Below are 14,857 nucleotides of genomic sequence, written 5' to 3'. Positions count from 1 at the left end.
CCTCTTGCTGAGGTAAAGTTATTAAATTGACAGGAGCTCTCCCATCAGCTTAGAGCTTCTTCACCAGACGCGCTACAGCAGCGCAGTTGTGCCAGTGTAAATTTATGGTGTAGACTTGGCCTAAGGGCAGGTTGACCTAAGTTACATTGACGTATGGCCACCGCAGTAATAAAATCACTTTTGCATTCCACACTACACTCCTTGTGTCGGCAGTGTGCATCCTCCTCACCAGGAGTGCTTACGCTGATGGAACTATCTGTGTGGGACATTGTGGGACGGCTTCTGAAAGGCAGCAACAGTCAATGTAAATAATGCAGTGTCTACATTGACACTATGTCAACCAAATTACATTTACCTAAGTGCGTGCTACGGCTCTCACAGAGGTGGAGTTATTAAATCAGTGTAATGGGCGAGTTCCATCAGGGGTGCTACATTTTTTTGTATAGACACTTGCAGAGTTAAGTCGACAAACTGCCTTATGTCAACCTAACTCTGTAGTGTAGACCAGGCCTGCATCAATCCTAGCTCTAGTACTAATGTACTTAGAAAGTACAGGTGACACTACATGATGACATTTACCATTATGCATGCTTGTTTCTTCAACATTCTCATCACTATAATACCAACATAATTTACTCCCTGACTTTTCTCTTACCAGGTACATTTCTTTTGGCTTTTGATGTGCAGCTCTACAAAACCAAAGGGAAGCAGGTAAAAAGGAATGCTCTTTGCTGTCAAACACATTCCTGAACATCATTATTTTCTGTAGAATGCTATGGTACAATAGAGTTTTATGTTGTATTGTCTGTATGACAGTCACTATCAAGGGATCAAGGACTGGGACTAAGGAAGAGGGATAGCCAGGACTTTAAGTTATGGCTAAAGGAGAGGAAGCAAAGTGGGAAGACATAGTGGGCACTTGAAAGGAGACGGTGGTAATGACTCGGCCTTTGGTGGGACACTACTGAGAGTATTAGTTCAGGACAAATTGCTTAGGGCAGGGCAGTCACAGCCTCAGGCTGGTGGTTCTCCACCTCTAAGGCACATTGAACCAGCCAAACAGAGAGGACTTTGGTTTTACCCCACTGGCTAACCAGAAATCATACAAGCAATTCCCTCAGATACACCAGTTCCTTTGTATCACCACCAGCACCACTCCTTATGGGGATGAATGGTTATGAAAACCAATACCCCAGTAAAAGAAAAAAGGTTCCCCCGATCCCAAAGGACCAAGCCCCAGACCCAGGTCAATATATAAGTCAGATCTCACCCACAAATCACGCTGTTGCCAATCCTTTGAATCTAAAATCTAAAGGTTTATTCATAAAAAGAAAGAAATATAGATGAGAGCTAAAATTGGTTAAAATAATCAATTATATACAGTAATGGCAAAGTTCTTGGTTCAGGCTTGTAGCGGTGATGGAATAAACTGCAGGCACAGATCAAATCTCTGGAGTACATCCACAGCTTGGATGGGTCATTCAGTCCTTTGTTCAGAGCTTCAGTGTAGCAAAGTTCCTCCAGAGGTAGGAAGCAGGACTGAAGACAAAATGGAGATATGCAGCTGCCTTTTATAGTCCTTTTGCCATGTGGCTCGTGCTTCCTTTGTTCCAAACACAAGCTACCCAGCACATGGCATGGAAAAACATTAGAGTTCTGTCCATAGGCATGTCCCTGCATGCCTTGCTGAGTCACAAGGTATAACTGCCTTCTCTCAATGGGTCAGTTGTATTACTGATGGTCCTTAATGGGCCATCAAGCAGGCTAGTGAGTGCTGATGCCAAATTGTCTGGGGTGTCACCCAGAAGCATAGCACAAGTTTGAACTACAGACAGTATAGAGTCAATACTTTAAATACAAAAATCATACATGCATACAGATAGCATAATCATAACCAGCAAGTCATAACCTTCTCATAGACAACTCACTTGACCTCCTTTGTACAAGATTTGGTGCCACTGTAGGAGGTTGGTTGCAACGATAATCTATACGGTCACAGTTCATATCAATAACTTTACAAGGGGAAAATTGGGAGGTGGGGCATAAAGCCTGGAATTGACAAAAGGATGCGAGGAGGCAGCTGTTGTCATAGCCCTACAGGTTGGGAAGAGTGAGAAAAGGAGAAGCAGCGATAGAAATGGAGTTAGGATGATGGTTTTGAAGCTAGAGTCTGAGAGTGAAGAGTTTCAGGGAGTGGGAAACTGAAAGGTCAAAATGAGTTTCTGGAATATGCAGCAAAAGTTCAGAGGGAGCATAAGCTTGAAAATGGGGGGAATGTATCTGGCTGTGGGGTGTAGAAAAGATTTGGAAGTGTGCATCCTAAAGGCAAGCTTGAAAGCTTGGGGAGCGTTGGGCTAGGAAAAACTCATCTGAATAAAGCAGCTGGCAGGTCATAAAATGGAAGTGGGACTAAAATTTCTGAAAGAGAAGGGTGAGGTGGAAGTGATGGGAAGAAAGAAGGATGGAAATCTTATAACAAGAGGGGGTAGATAATAAGAGGGGGTAGAGGGTAAGGAAGGGGAAATGGATTAGAAGAGAAAGCTACAGAGGACACTGAAGGAATTTTTCCGGCCAGAGATTCAGGAATAAAATAAATTGTCTGCAACAAAGCTCCCTATATGAAACTTTTAACATATGGTTTCAACATTTAAATTTAAATGCACTAAACATAAACTATGTTTAACAACACAAAAGTAATCACATTAGGAATTTCAAAACATTTAATAAACTTTGTATTTCAATAGAAATATATATAACTCATGATACATGGCACAGGATAATACAAAGACAGGAGCCATGTATTTGAGCTCTTATAAATAGCCATTTCTTTTTGGATGAAAAGGCACATTATTTTTCTATTCACACATGCCAGACCTAGCACTGCTGAAGTTTATGAATCACTGCAAAATAGCAGCAGGCTCCATAAAATATGAAATTTCCATTGGCCTATGGCCAGTTTTCCTTGAACAATCTGATGCTCCACCCTGTAGCAGGATACCCTGCCCAACGGCAGTGTCAGGAAGTGATAAATAGATTTGTTTTTGAATAAGAACCTTCACTGGCATGGAAAGGAAATGTATCTGAATCCAGTTATGTTTTCTAGGATGCCAGTGTTTACCCATTTCTGACAAATCTGAAACATCCTATGATATCAGCTCTTTAGGTTGATCATTAGACGTGATGATTGTGCACCGTCAGTATCATTCATACCTTCAGAGATAGAGGAATCATAAAAAAATGAGTTGATTACTGGGATTGAGCTGCAATATTTGTATTAATTCTAAAAAGAACATCTAAAGTAAATGTGAAAGTACCCTACTAGTTTCCAGATAAGTGACTCGAACACTGTTGCAGTGATATTTATGGCAGAACGTAAATTGTGTGATTAGTGGACGTGGGATACCAAAAGATTTGCCCTTTTGGGTGAGTTACACTAAAGCTCTCCCCAACCTCTGTGAGAATTTCTTGGCATGAGGCCTGATCCATTCAATGATCTCTAGAGAAGGGCCTTAAAGAATTAAATGTGATGTGCTTACTGTATTTTGGTGTATTATAATTATCAATGTACATTTACTTCAAAGTTACTACTTTGTATTGAAATGCTGAAGAGAGCTAAAAACATCATCACATTCAGCATATGCTGCTCCTAGAAGAGGATGCCACTGTTAACTGAGATTTCCCCTGGAGATAGTGTCTGTATGCTATGTTTTTCTTTGGAAGGCAATTGCCCTGAATATTTTTTGCATTAGAAGGGTTCATAATCCTGTGACATGGAAGTTAGTATATTTAATAAGTATATTTAATAGAATTAAATGCCCTGATTAGTTGCCAGGGTGTGAAAAATACTCAATATATTGCTTTTTAAAAGATTCTGTTTTGTTCATATTTGCACAATAAGGACTTTTCTGTGACAAGGCAAAGGCTAGTATAAGATAGAAATAATTCTGTTATACTTTGCCATAGGCCATTACATTGAACTGATATTAGATTAAAAAATACTATGCATGTTGTTCCTGTGCAGAGTTTCAGAATACCATGCTGCTGCTATGAGGATCAAATCCTGCAAGGTTCTGTGTACACTCATCCCATGCTGAAGTCATTGTGCCAAATTCTGCTCTCCGCTGTACCAGCACAAACAGAGTAACTCAATGACTTTGGTAGAGTTAGTCCAGATATACACAGGTATAAACATAAAATTGACCCAGTGATAGTTCTCAAAGCCAAGTATCTTGCAGAATTAGACCCTTTTCAATAGAATGGAGGTTGCATTGCCCTTTAAGTGTTACTACTGAAAAAGGAAACTTCATCAATTGCTTGACGTCAACGGTGCCAGAATTTTTGTACAGATGCCATTGCCACTGTTCCATGCATGCCACCCATTGAATACAGCCTTATATTGAAACTATAATTCTGTGACCTGAAAGCTAAGCTTTTAGCAAAACTAACGTGTCATTTGACAGATTTGTGCTAGAAGGCTGAAACGGAGAGCTAACTTTACTTCTAGTATTCCTTAGCTTTTATTCTGGCTGTGTATTTCAGAAGTGATCTCATAACACCATACTAATAACCTCCTGTTTAAATCTTAGAACCAAATTCTGTCATCAGGGGCACATTTACAACTTTCACTGAAGTTAAGGAGAGCTGCATACAGGTATTCTAGGGCAGCATTTCTATCTGAATACCACAAAAAGTAAACAGAGCAGTCATGTACTATCTGTGGCTCATTTGTTTTCTTTCCTTGTTCAGTTTTCATTATTCTTTAAAAACAGTGAATCAAAAAAACAGATTCATTAATATATGGGGAAAGTATAGTTGCTAGTTGCTCATTTTTACTTGGCCATGATTCAGCCTAGAAAGTCTTTTAACTGGGTGGGACTCCAGCAGTGCAGTCAAGAAGTAATAGATGAATATTTTTTTGATTGTGCATAATTTTTGCCACGAAAGAAAATATATCTTAAAACTAGTTGTAATTCCCTTCTTTTCTTTTCTTTTTTTGGGACCACTTTTCTGTAGCTGTATCTGAACTATTAAGAGATAAGGATGAGTAAAACCTGGAACAATTTACTAAGGTACGTGGTAGATTCTCTGTCACTAACAATTTTAAAATTAATATTGGATGTTTTTCTAAAAGATATGCTTGAGGAATTATTTTGGGGAAGCTCAGTGGCCTATGTTATACAGGAAATCAGACTAGATGATCACAGTGATCTGTTCTGGTCTTGGAATCAGTGAATCCTAGTATTTTTTAAGGGAGAATGCCTTACTTGATCTCACTGGAGATTTATTTAAAAACTGATGTTAGAACATGATCTGTGATTAGGATTAATCATTCTACATGGGTTGTTTTAAAAGAGATATATTGTTTCTCAGAAGGATATCACACTCCCAATAGTTCTGATTCACATTATCTTGTTTGCATAAGAATAAGAATTTTCTTTCTTCTTATAAGGTAGAGCTGTTTTCACAGATGGTTTGCAATGGGGACTTCTTATTCCATGGTGATGTAACTGAATAAAGGGCCTTAATCACAAATTATAAAATTCACTTTCTAATTTTTATGCATCCTAGGTAGATTCTAGCCAGTACATGTTATGACATTATGTATTTATTTAAGCAATAACAATGGAGGCACAGGGCATTTCCTGGAGATTAATGATTGACTAATTGATGGTCTTAAGAGAAGCTAAGATCACCATTATAAAGTTGAAAATGAAAGAAACCATAAATGAATGGATTTTTGTTTTAGCAGTTGAGGCAGTTTCAATTGTATATGTATAGAAAAGTAAGTCATGGTCATTATACACAAAAGAAGAACTTTTGGGGGACCACAAGAGAAAAGAAAAAAGAGATGCAGATGTTGCTCAATTTACGTTAGGTATAACACATTCAGTAAATACCCTAAGATGAGCAAACTCATCAGTTAAAACAGACAAATCTAGACTTGGTATTTTAAAATACTAGTAAATCTTCATTGGCGTCAAACACAGCTAAGCACTTTACTACTACTACTAACCTTCTACTGACTGATCATCTTCTGTAAGTGGTGCACAGCTTTAATACATCTCTGAGCTGCCTCCCTTGCCATAAATAGGCCAATTGTCCATTTAGCCAGTATGCCAAGCCAGTCATTGCAGCAGAGGGATTTGAACTCTCCAAGCTCTGACAATAGCTTGCTTCCCAGCCAGCACTTTTTAGTTAAGACTGTGGTTCATTTCCTGTTACTGCAGTGCCTGTTTATTTCGTTTTTGTGTTCATTAGGTTTTGCATAGTTAATGAAATCATGCTTGTTATTGATTCCAAAATGCGCATCAGTATCTGCATTATTTTCTAGTGTCCCAATAGTTGAATATTATTTCAGATAAAAATGGTTTTTATTTTTCCTTTTATATCCAAATCAAACTGAAGCAAGTGCTGGTGCCTGTTCCGTGGCTGCAGAGCTCATCCTGGCAGGAGAGTCAAGTGTGGCTCTGTGATGCAGAGAAAGGGAAACTTGGGGAGAAGGCAAACACCCCCTCCACATCCAAGGACTCTCAGCTATGCAGATTCTCAGGAGTTCATGCCCTCATGGGAATGGGATAGGATATCAAAGGGAGCAGCCCAGCAGTGTCAGTTGCACCCAAGGGGAGCAGCCCATGGGTTCAATTGCACCCACATAATTAATAAAATCAAGGGTGCAAAACCAGGCAAACGTATACTTCTCCCAGCGTGTCAGAACCTCATGGCCAAACTTGAGTGGTGCTGCAGCTCTGTGGGTCAGGTCACTACACCTGGAGCAGCGAGCTAGACGGGAACTGCTGCTCTGGTGTGAGTGCAGGGCAGGCTCAATCTCCATAGCTCCCTGCCAAGGCCTCCCCTTCATACCAGACTGGGATTAGGGTTATGAGGCCGGGTGGGGGTGCCACTGCAGGTGGTTAGTGCTCACTCAGCAGTTGAGTATAGTGCACCCACTGAATAGAGAGGTTACGTTCAGCCTTGGAGTGGCGCACAAAGTATAAACTCAGCCATTAGACTGAAGCAGCCTGTGTGGATCTGCTCTTCAGTTGGAGGGGGAAGAGGAAAGCCCTCATCTCAATCCCCTATGCATGGGCCCATTGCCAAACATAGCTTTGTCTGGGTATATCATTATATATTAGGTTTTGGTGTGCTTTTACCAAGCAGTGTTACAGAATTAGAAATCTTATATACCTATGTTTCCCCAACCAAATTCTCCCATCCTGTCATGTTCTCGTGCGTTAGCTCAAACAGTTTTAGGATAAGAAGTGAAGGATGATGTATGAAATTAAAGTGAAAGGGGATTAGAGGAAAAATGCAGTTATCCAAGTTGGAATTTAGCCAGGGCACCAAGGCTAACACCCTAACTTTTAGGCTAAATACACTAGATGGCTGTGCAATGTAGTGTTATCCTTCAAAGGCAGCTACATAGCCCTGCTGTTTATGGGAAAGCATCTGGAATTGTATGGAGGGCACATCGCTACTTGGGAGGGGGAAGGATAGGGATATTTTTAATGGAGAGAGGTAGATCAGAAATAAAAGGGGTAAGAGAGAACTCAAAGAATACCCAGGCAGATGAGATCACATCTCTTGGCTGTTGCATAAGGAGACCTGGCAGAAGTGCCCTGGTTGACACAAGGAAGTTCATCCTCAAGTACCTGAGACCCACTGACTACAAAGCTAAACAAGAGCCAAATGTCTTTCTAGCAGTATTAAGCCTCAGCATGGTACAGATCTGTTTTTCAAATCAAAGAGACATTTTATTAAAACCAGTCTGGATTTCAGATTCTACAGTGAGTCCTTGTTTAATGGCAAAGACTTTCTGTGGTAAAATCATTGCTTCATTCATGAGTGCCAACCTTTATTTTAAAAATTAAATGAATAGATTGCCTTTCGATTCCACCTCCTTGCCTTGCTGCAAAATCACATCATTTTAGCTTGTTTATACGAATGTGGGTTGGATGAGGATTTAATTAAATAATAAAAGGACCGGCATTGCATAGCCGTTAAAGATCAAGCTCTAGTTTTCTGCAAAACACTTTTCAAACATTACTTAGCTAAAACGTGTTTCTTTAAAGGCATAGAATGCTCTGGACCTAATCACCTCATCCAAGTCTAATTGACAAGTTCTCTCAGTAGTGTTTTAATTGTCTTCTGGAGCTATGTATGTCCAGATAAGGAGCAACTCTGAACTTTTGAAAGTACGTTCTACATCCTGTTTTTACCCTTTATAGATAATGAAGACTCTCCCAAGTGGTGCTTCTGAGCAAACACAGGGCAATGAAAGGAGAGGCTAACATCACTTAATTTTTAAGGTAATGCTTATACTAGTCTTTGTCAAATGTATGTTTCCCTATATGCTGATCACAGTGACATTAAATAATACTTTTTAACTTTTCACTGGTTAAGCAAGTGAGAATCTGTCTTTAAAGCATGTAATTTTTAATGTTTACCTAGGTTAGGTATTTACATCATGCCAATCATGAAAGTATCTACTACTGGGAGGACAAAATAGATCCTATAGAAAACGCTACACTATATGATGTTACGGAAGTGTGCCTGGGTGTACATGATTCGTCTTTAATAATGTACATTCCTATTCCATGGCTACCAGTTCTGCCACACATTCATCACACAGAGTCTATAGCCAGATTGATGGAAAAGCTACATGCCAATCCAGGTCTCCCAATCTACATAGGCATCTTCAGTCACCCCAGAGCATGACTTACATTGAGGCATCCATTGTGGTCTCAACTGCCAGATCAAAATATGTCAGCAGCAACCCTATAGTGCAGTGAGTGGCTGGCTAACACATTTAGAATGGTTTCATTGTAGCTGATGTGACCATTTGACCGTGAGGATTTGACCTGCCACATCACCTTTGGTCTCTGCTGAACAGATTCCGAACTAGCTCAGGAATATGCACAGCCAATGTTTACACATAGGGTCTGTGTGACAACCCACTTTGTCAACATGGTCTCTGTCCGTCGGTGATGCATGTTGTTGATGAGTGTCAACTAACTAGACTTCAGGGTGGCCTTAGGGCCCTTCATTCTGCCGATGAAGCTGCTGTCAGGTAGCTTGGCAAGCACTGCAATGCTAGAAGAAGGAGGAATGTTTCAAAGATGTTTAGTACATATTTAAAATAAGATACACTAACTACAAGAAAATAAGCAACAGCTTAAAAACAAATTCTTTTTTTGTATTAAAAATGTCTAATTTTCATACTGAACAGAATACAGCTTAATACTATTGTGGTGATGTGGAAAGAGCAAGGAGATGAAAAAACATTTAAAACTATTTGCAATAATCAGTTATGATGTGATGTTGCAAAGTACCATTTACCTCACTGTTTTATTTAGACACATTTCACCATCACTCTTCCACTTTGCTTAAAGCTAAGGGCTTTTATTTAAATAAGAGAATAAAAGTGTATTTTTTCCCTGCAAAATCTCTTCTTATATATAGAAGTGTTTTCTCTCAAGGGTGTTTGCGAACAGTGTGATCAGCAGATTAGGACCTGTCATTACCACTAGAAAAACATGGCTAGATTTCACACCAGGTCATCCTTGTCTCATGAGAGCTTTGTCCACGATATAGTTTTCTTTTTTTGACTAAATTACTCATTGTTCAGCCTGCTCAACTGTCAATGAAACTGATTAGCAAAAATCATCTTGTGCAGAACTCAGCCGTGATCCTGATATCTCTACATTAGTTATTTAAAAAACAAAACAAAAACACACACAAACACCACAAACTAAAGGACATATTTTAAAACATCGCTGTTGGTATATCCGGCCCTGAGCTCATTGTGGACAAGAATCTTAAAATATTTTCTATACAGATCAGAGTTTAACAGAGGTCTACTACTAATCCTATTCATGAAGTCAGGTGTATATTTTTGTCCAACTGAACACCAGACACCTAGAAATTTTATTTAACTGAAGATGGAAACCAAGCTAAATGATGGGGAGGATAATAATAAATTGTATATTAAAAGTGGAATTACAGTGGCACAAATTGGTATAACAGAGTGGAAAGACAAGCCCCCCATATTTGTGCAAAGGACCTTAAATTTGTATCAAACAGCACTGCAATACTTAGTCATAACCTCACAAAACAGATTATACTATTTCTTCCATGGCTTTTTAACAACTGGCTATTAGTGACTATCATAGTATAATTCCCAATTCTGGACTTTAGCGTCCAAAATATGGGTACTAGCATGAATTCCCCTAAGCTTAATTACCAGCTTAGATCTGATAGGCTGCCACCAATCAGGACTTTGAGTAGAGCGCCTGATAGACTCTGGTCTCCCCCAAAAACCTTCCCTGGGGGTCCCAAGACCCAAATTCCTTGAGTCTCACAACAAAGGGAAATAAACCATTCCCTTCCCCCTCCCTTCTCCGTCCCAGCTCCTTCCCGCCCTGGGAACACTAGGAGATCGCCTGATTCAACTTCTTGAATCACCACACCGAGAGGAGTGTTACCTTCCCCCTCCCTTCTTCCTCCTCACCCAGAGGCCATACAGATTCAAGCTGCGTGAATCTAACACAAAGAGAAAAGTTATCCTTCCCTTATCCCCACCAGTTTCCTGGTGAGTACAGACACAATTCCCTTGAACCTTAACTAGGAGAAAAAAATCAAACAGGTCTTAAAAAGCAAAACTTTTAATAAAAAAAAAGAAAGAAAAAGTAAAAGGTTTATCTCTGCACTTTAGATGGTAAAAAGTTACAGGGTCTTTCAGCTTATAAACAATAGAAATAAACTTTCTCCAGCAGAAACACAATTTAAGCTACTTCCAGCAAGTACACATATGTAAATGAAAAAAAAAAATTAAAAGACTATGACCGCCTTTTCTTACTTACAATTCTGAATAGATCAGAGACTATAGCAGGGAGATTGATGAAAACCTGGTTGCACCTCTAGTCCCATCCAGGACCCAGAGAGAACAAAGCCAAACCTCAAACCCACAAACAAAGGCTTCCCTCCCATGAGATTTGAAAGTATCTTGTCTTCTGATTGGTCCTCTGGTCAGGTGTTTGGGGTCCCTGTTTGTTAACCCTTTACAGGTAAGAGAGACATTAACTCTTAACTATCTGTTTATGACAGCAACTATTCAGCTTCAAACAGGGAATCAAAAGTATTTGTATAATGTATAAAAGTACAGTGAAGCTAAATTCAGAATTTCATCTACATTAGACCAAATGCCTATTTGAAACTGAAATTCAGTAGTGTTCTAAAACAAGTGCTATGAGGTAGAACATTGTTAGCTCATTTCACAGTTGTGGAACAAACTATCTTTCTCCAATCACTAAAGGCAACTGCTCAGCCTAATTTTAACAACTTAATCAAAGAACAGCGATGAGTGAACAGGGAAAATATGAAGTGACCCAAATCTTTGCCTAAAACTTGAACTCAGCCTCTTGAGACTCCAAGTTCAGTTACTTTTAATTTCAATGGAATCCTGAGACCAAAAAAGTAGGAACCAGAATTTTTGGGAAGAGCTCTGGACAAATCATTCTAACTTCTGAAGGTCACTTACCAATACTGAAGATGCAATTTTTTACTCTGTTTTTCTGAACAGATGAAATGTAAAATGAATATTCATTAAAGCACTGAGATGAGTGAGAACCACCACAAATCTCAGATGTTGATCCAAACTCTATCAAAATTTGAAGACTGTTTGGATACAAGGTTTTCGTTCTGGGCTATCCACAATTTCAGTTATTTACCCTGTTTTTCTTATAAGTATCATTTTGCAAGGTGGTTCTCTATCTTTGTGACATGGATTTTGTGTTTGAGGAGGATGGGAGGGGACTATATAAAGTAAGTTGGTTGCTGTAAAACAGATTTAGAATGTCTGTGTTCTAATCAGGGCCAGCTCTACTGTTTTTGCCGCCCCAAGCAGTGTGCTGAATTGCCACAGTGGACGGTGGAGGCAGTCCATGTGCTGTTAAGGCGGCACGCGTGTTTCCGTGACAGCGGAAATCCGGCAGCAGCTTCTGTCTTCACCTGGAAGACAGAAGCCGCCAAATTGCTGCTGCCATGGAAACTCGCATGCCGCCTTAACGGCACACGGACTGCCCACGCTGTCTGTGGCAGCAATTCGGAGCGCTGCTTAGGGCAGCAAAAAACCACACGAACTGCAGATTGCTGCCCAAGCACCTTCTTGGAATGCTGGTGCCTGGAGCCAGCCCTGGTTCTGATCATCGCAGAAAATTCTTTAAGTTTGTATGCAGTAGAACCTCAAAGTTAGGAACCCCTTGGGAATGAAGGTTGTTCATAAGTGAAATGTTCATAACTCTGAACAAAACGTCATAGTTCTTTCAAAAGTTTAGAACTGAACATTGACTTACTACAGCTTTGAAACTTTATTATGCAGAAGAAAAATACTGCTTTCCCTTTATTTTTTTTAGTTTACGTTTAACACAGTACGGTACTGCATTTGCCTTTTTTTTCTCTGCCACTGTCTAATTGAGTACTGTCTAATTGAGTACTTCCAGTTCCAAATGAGGTGTGTGGTTGACTGGTCAGTTTGTAGCTCTGAGGTTCTATTGTATAACGAAACAAAATGCATGGCAGCTGCTGTGCTGCCAGTGTACTGACATACACTTTGCACTCTGAATGGCTTCTCAGCCTATTTGTCTGCTCTGTGTTTAAGTGGTATGAATTTAGTTTGTAATCCTCAATGAACACTTTCGTTTCAATGGGCTACTGACATTCCAAGGCTGTTTATCTTTGAGCCAGCACGTTGATAACAAGTGTGAGAAAGGAAAATCTATGTTTAGCCAGCTGAAAATAAGGCAATTGTTAACTTTCAAGGAAGTGAATGTTTGATTCTTACAGCTATGAAGCTGAGATCTTCTAATGTAGGATCTTAGTAGATTTTAGGATTTTTTAAAATATCTATAAATATGGCAAAAATGCACTTATTGGGTCTGGCTCTCATTTACACAATACACCATTCTGGCAGTGTAAATGGGCTTTCAATTAAATGGAAATGTAACTTATGCTCACTTTAAGGCCCTTTAGTAGTGTCAGAATGGTGTAAAATGTGCAAATGAGAATGGAGTCCATTATTTTTGAGACTTTACTAGTGATTTGGGCCCAAATCCTAGTCCCACTTAAATCACTGAGAAAACTTCCATTGATTTCAGTAGGACTAGGACTTTGCTTTTTTTTTTTTTTTGTTCTTTGAAAGGAACAGACCAGTTTTTGACAGAAGGTCTCTTCTGTGGAGAGGACAGTGTTCTGGTTGCAAAGATCTGCCTCTCAGTGAAATGGAAAATTGAGGGAATTCTCCTCCTCCCAACAATATATTTTTCCCACATCAAAGAATGAAAGCTACACTATATAAGCCATACATTATTGCCAGTATATATGCCAGTGCATATAGAACAGGAATGAACATCCCAGTAATAATATTTAGCACTTGCCATGACAGGAAAGATGGTCCTATTGTTTTAGCACACAAGACTGGGAGTCAGGAGTTTAGGCCCAATCCTGCAAGACCCAAGTCCTTTGAGAAATATGAGTGTCTTCAACTTCTGTTAGTTCAATAGAAGATGCAGGTATTCACAACCTGTGTAAAGCAGGCCTTTTTTAGGTGCACCCATCCATGTTTGAAAACGTTGGCCTTTAGCACTCTCTGCGTGGGATACTCCATCTGGCTGGAACTTTGTCTTTATTTGTAAAGCACCATGTACACTGATCGTATTTAAACACACGCACTCTCTCTCTTCCTTCCCCTCCTCTTCTTTTTGTAGGATTCTCTGCTTCATGGTGCCAGCCTGAAAACTAGCTTTCGAGGCACATTCCACATTATAGTGATAGCTTGAATTGAGTTTGCAGCCATCAAGCATGTTGTAAAACCATACCTAATTTGCTTCAAAATATGGAACCAGCATGTCAGGAAACTGTTTTGCTTTTACTAGAATTAAATGTGAAATAACCTTTTTTGTGCTCTTTTTACAAAATGTCCATGAAACCTGCAACAATTACAGGGAGCTCCCTACTTATTTTCAGAAGATAGATATCACTTGCTTCAAGAACTTTGTTCTTCATTATCCAAGATGCTTTTTCTACGCTTGCAGGATAACTTTCAGGATATGAAAAGTGTCTTTGAAGCTCAAATCATTTTGTACGACAGGAGCTGACCTTTCTTTCTCATAAAGAGGCTTTCCATTGCTGGAAGTAGGATTGTTGGAATTTATCATAAACACAATCCTTTGACAGATTAAAGATATTCATGATCCAATTAGGCTCTTGGCCTATTGTGTAGTATCTAGTAAAGGAGATGTTGAGTGTCAAAAATGTGCTAGGTTTTATAAAGACACATATAGGGAGAGACAGTCCCCACCCTGAAAAACTTGCAGTAAAAAATACATGCTAACTTTGGGAATTTCTGGTATTCCTTTGTACGTGGACCAGAAGTGAGACCCGATCTCAACTCACTGCACATTGGCCATTGAATACTTTCCAGATGCTTGCTGCTAGTATCTTGGGCAGAATTTGAAGTGGTGACCTAATGGTGAAAGTCTCCATCACCTGTTACTATACCTGAGTTGATCCCATGCCCCTTGCAGGGTTTCTCCCTCTGTACTAAGCTTACTGAATCACGCTGTACCTGAAATACATGACTTCACATTCATTAACTGTTAATGATCACCACTACTCCAAAGAATTGGAACATATACATCACAAAAATACATTAATGATTAAAAACAATCAGAACAGGAACACTGAAAAAACACATCCATCTGTCATTCCTGACCACTTTATATTGTCATTTGTGGAGCTGCCCTGAAGTACCATGCTAAAAAGCTGCCTAGAGATGACAAACGTTATTGTAATATCAAGCCAA

At 39.5% G+C, this 14,857-nt stretch overlaps 1 long non-coding RNA gene across 1 annotated transcript; it reads left to right on the top strand.

Annotated features, from left to right (window-relative positions):
• Nucleotides 1-656: 656 nt before the first annotated feature.
• LOC115659682 lies at nt 657-14,125 on the top strand. Its single transcript, XR_004002629.1, has 4 exons — nt 657-711; nt 5,014-5,069; nt 8,226-8,306; nt 13,761-14,125. It is a non-coding gene; the product is annotated as an uncharacterized LOC115659682 (long non-coding RNA).
• The last annotated feature ends 732 nt before the right edge of the window (nt 14,126-14,857 follow it).

The sequence above is a fragment of the Gopherus evgoodei genome, chromosome 11 (assembly GCF_007399415.2).
Source record: "Gopherus evgoodei ecotype Sinaloan lineage chromosome 11, rGopEvg1_v1.p, whole genome shotgun sequence".
Lineage (NCBI taxonomy): Eukaryota > Metazoa > Chordata > Testudines > Testudinidae > Gopherus > Gopherus evgoodei.
Note: the sequence above shows the minus strand (reverse complement) of the source record. Positions and strands in the feature narration are given on the sequence as shown.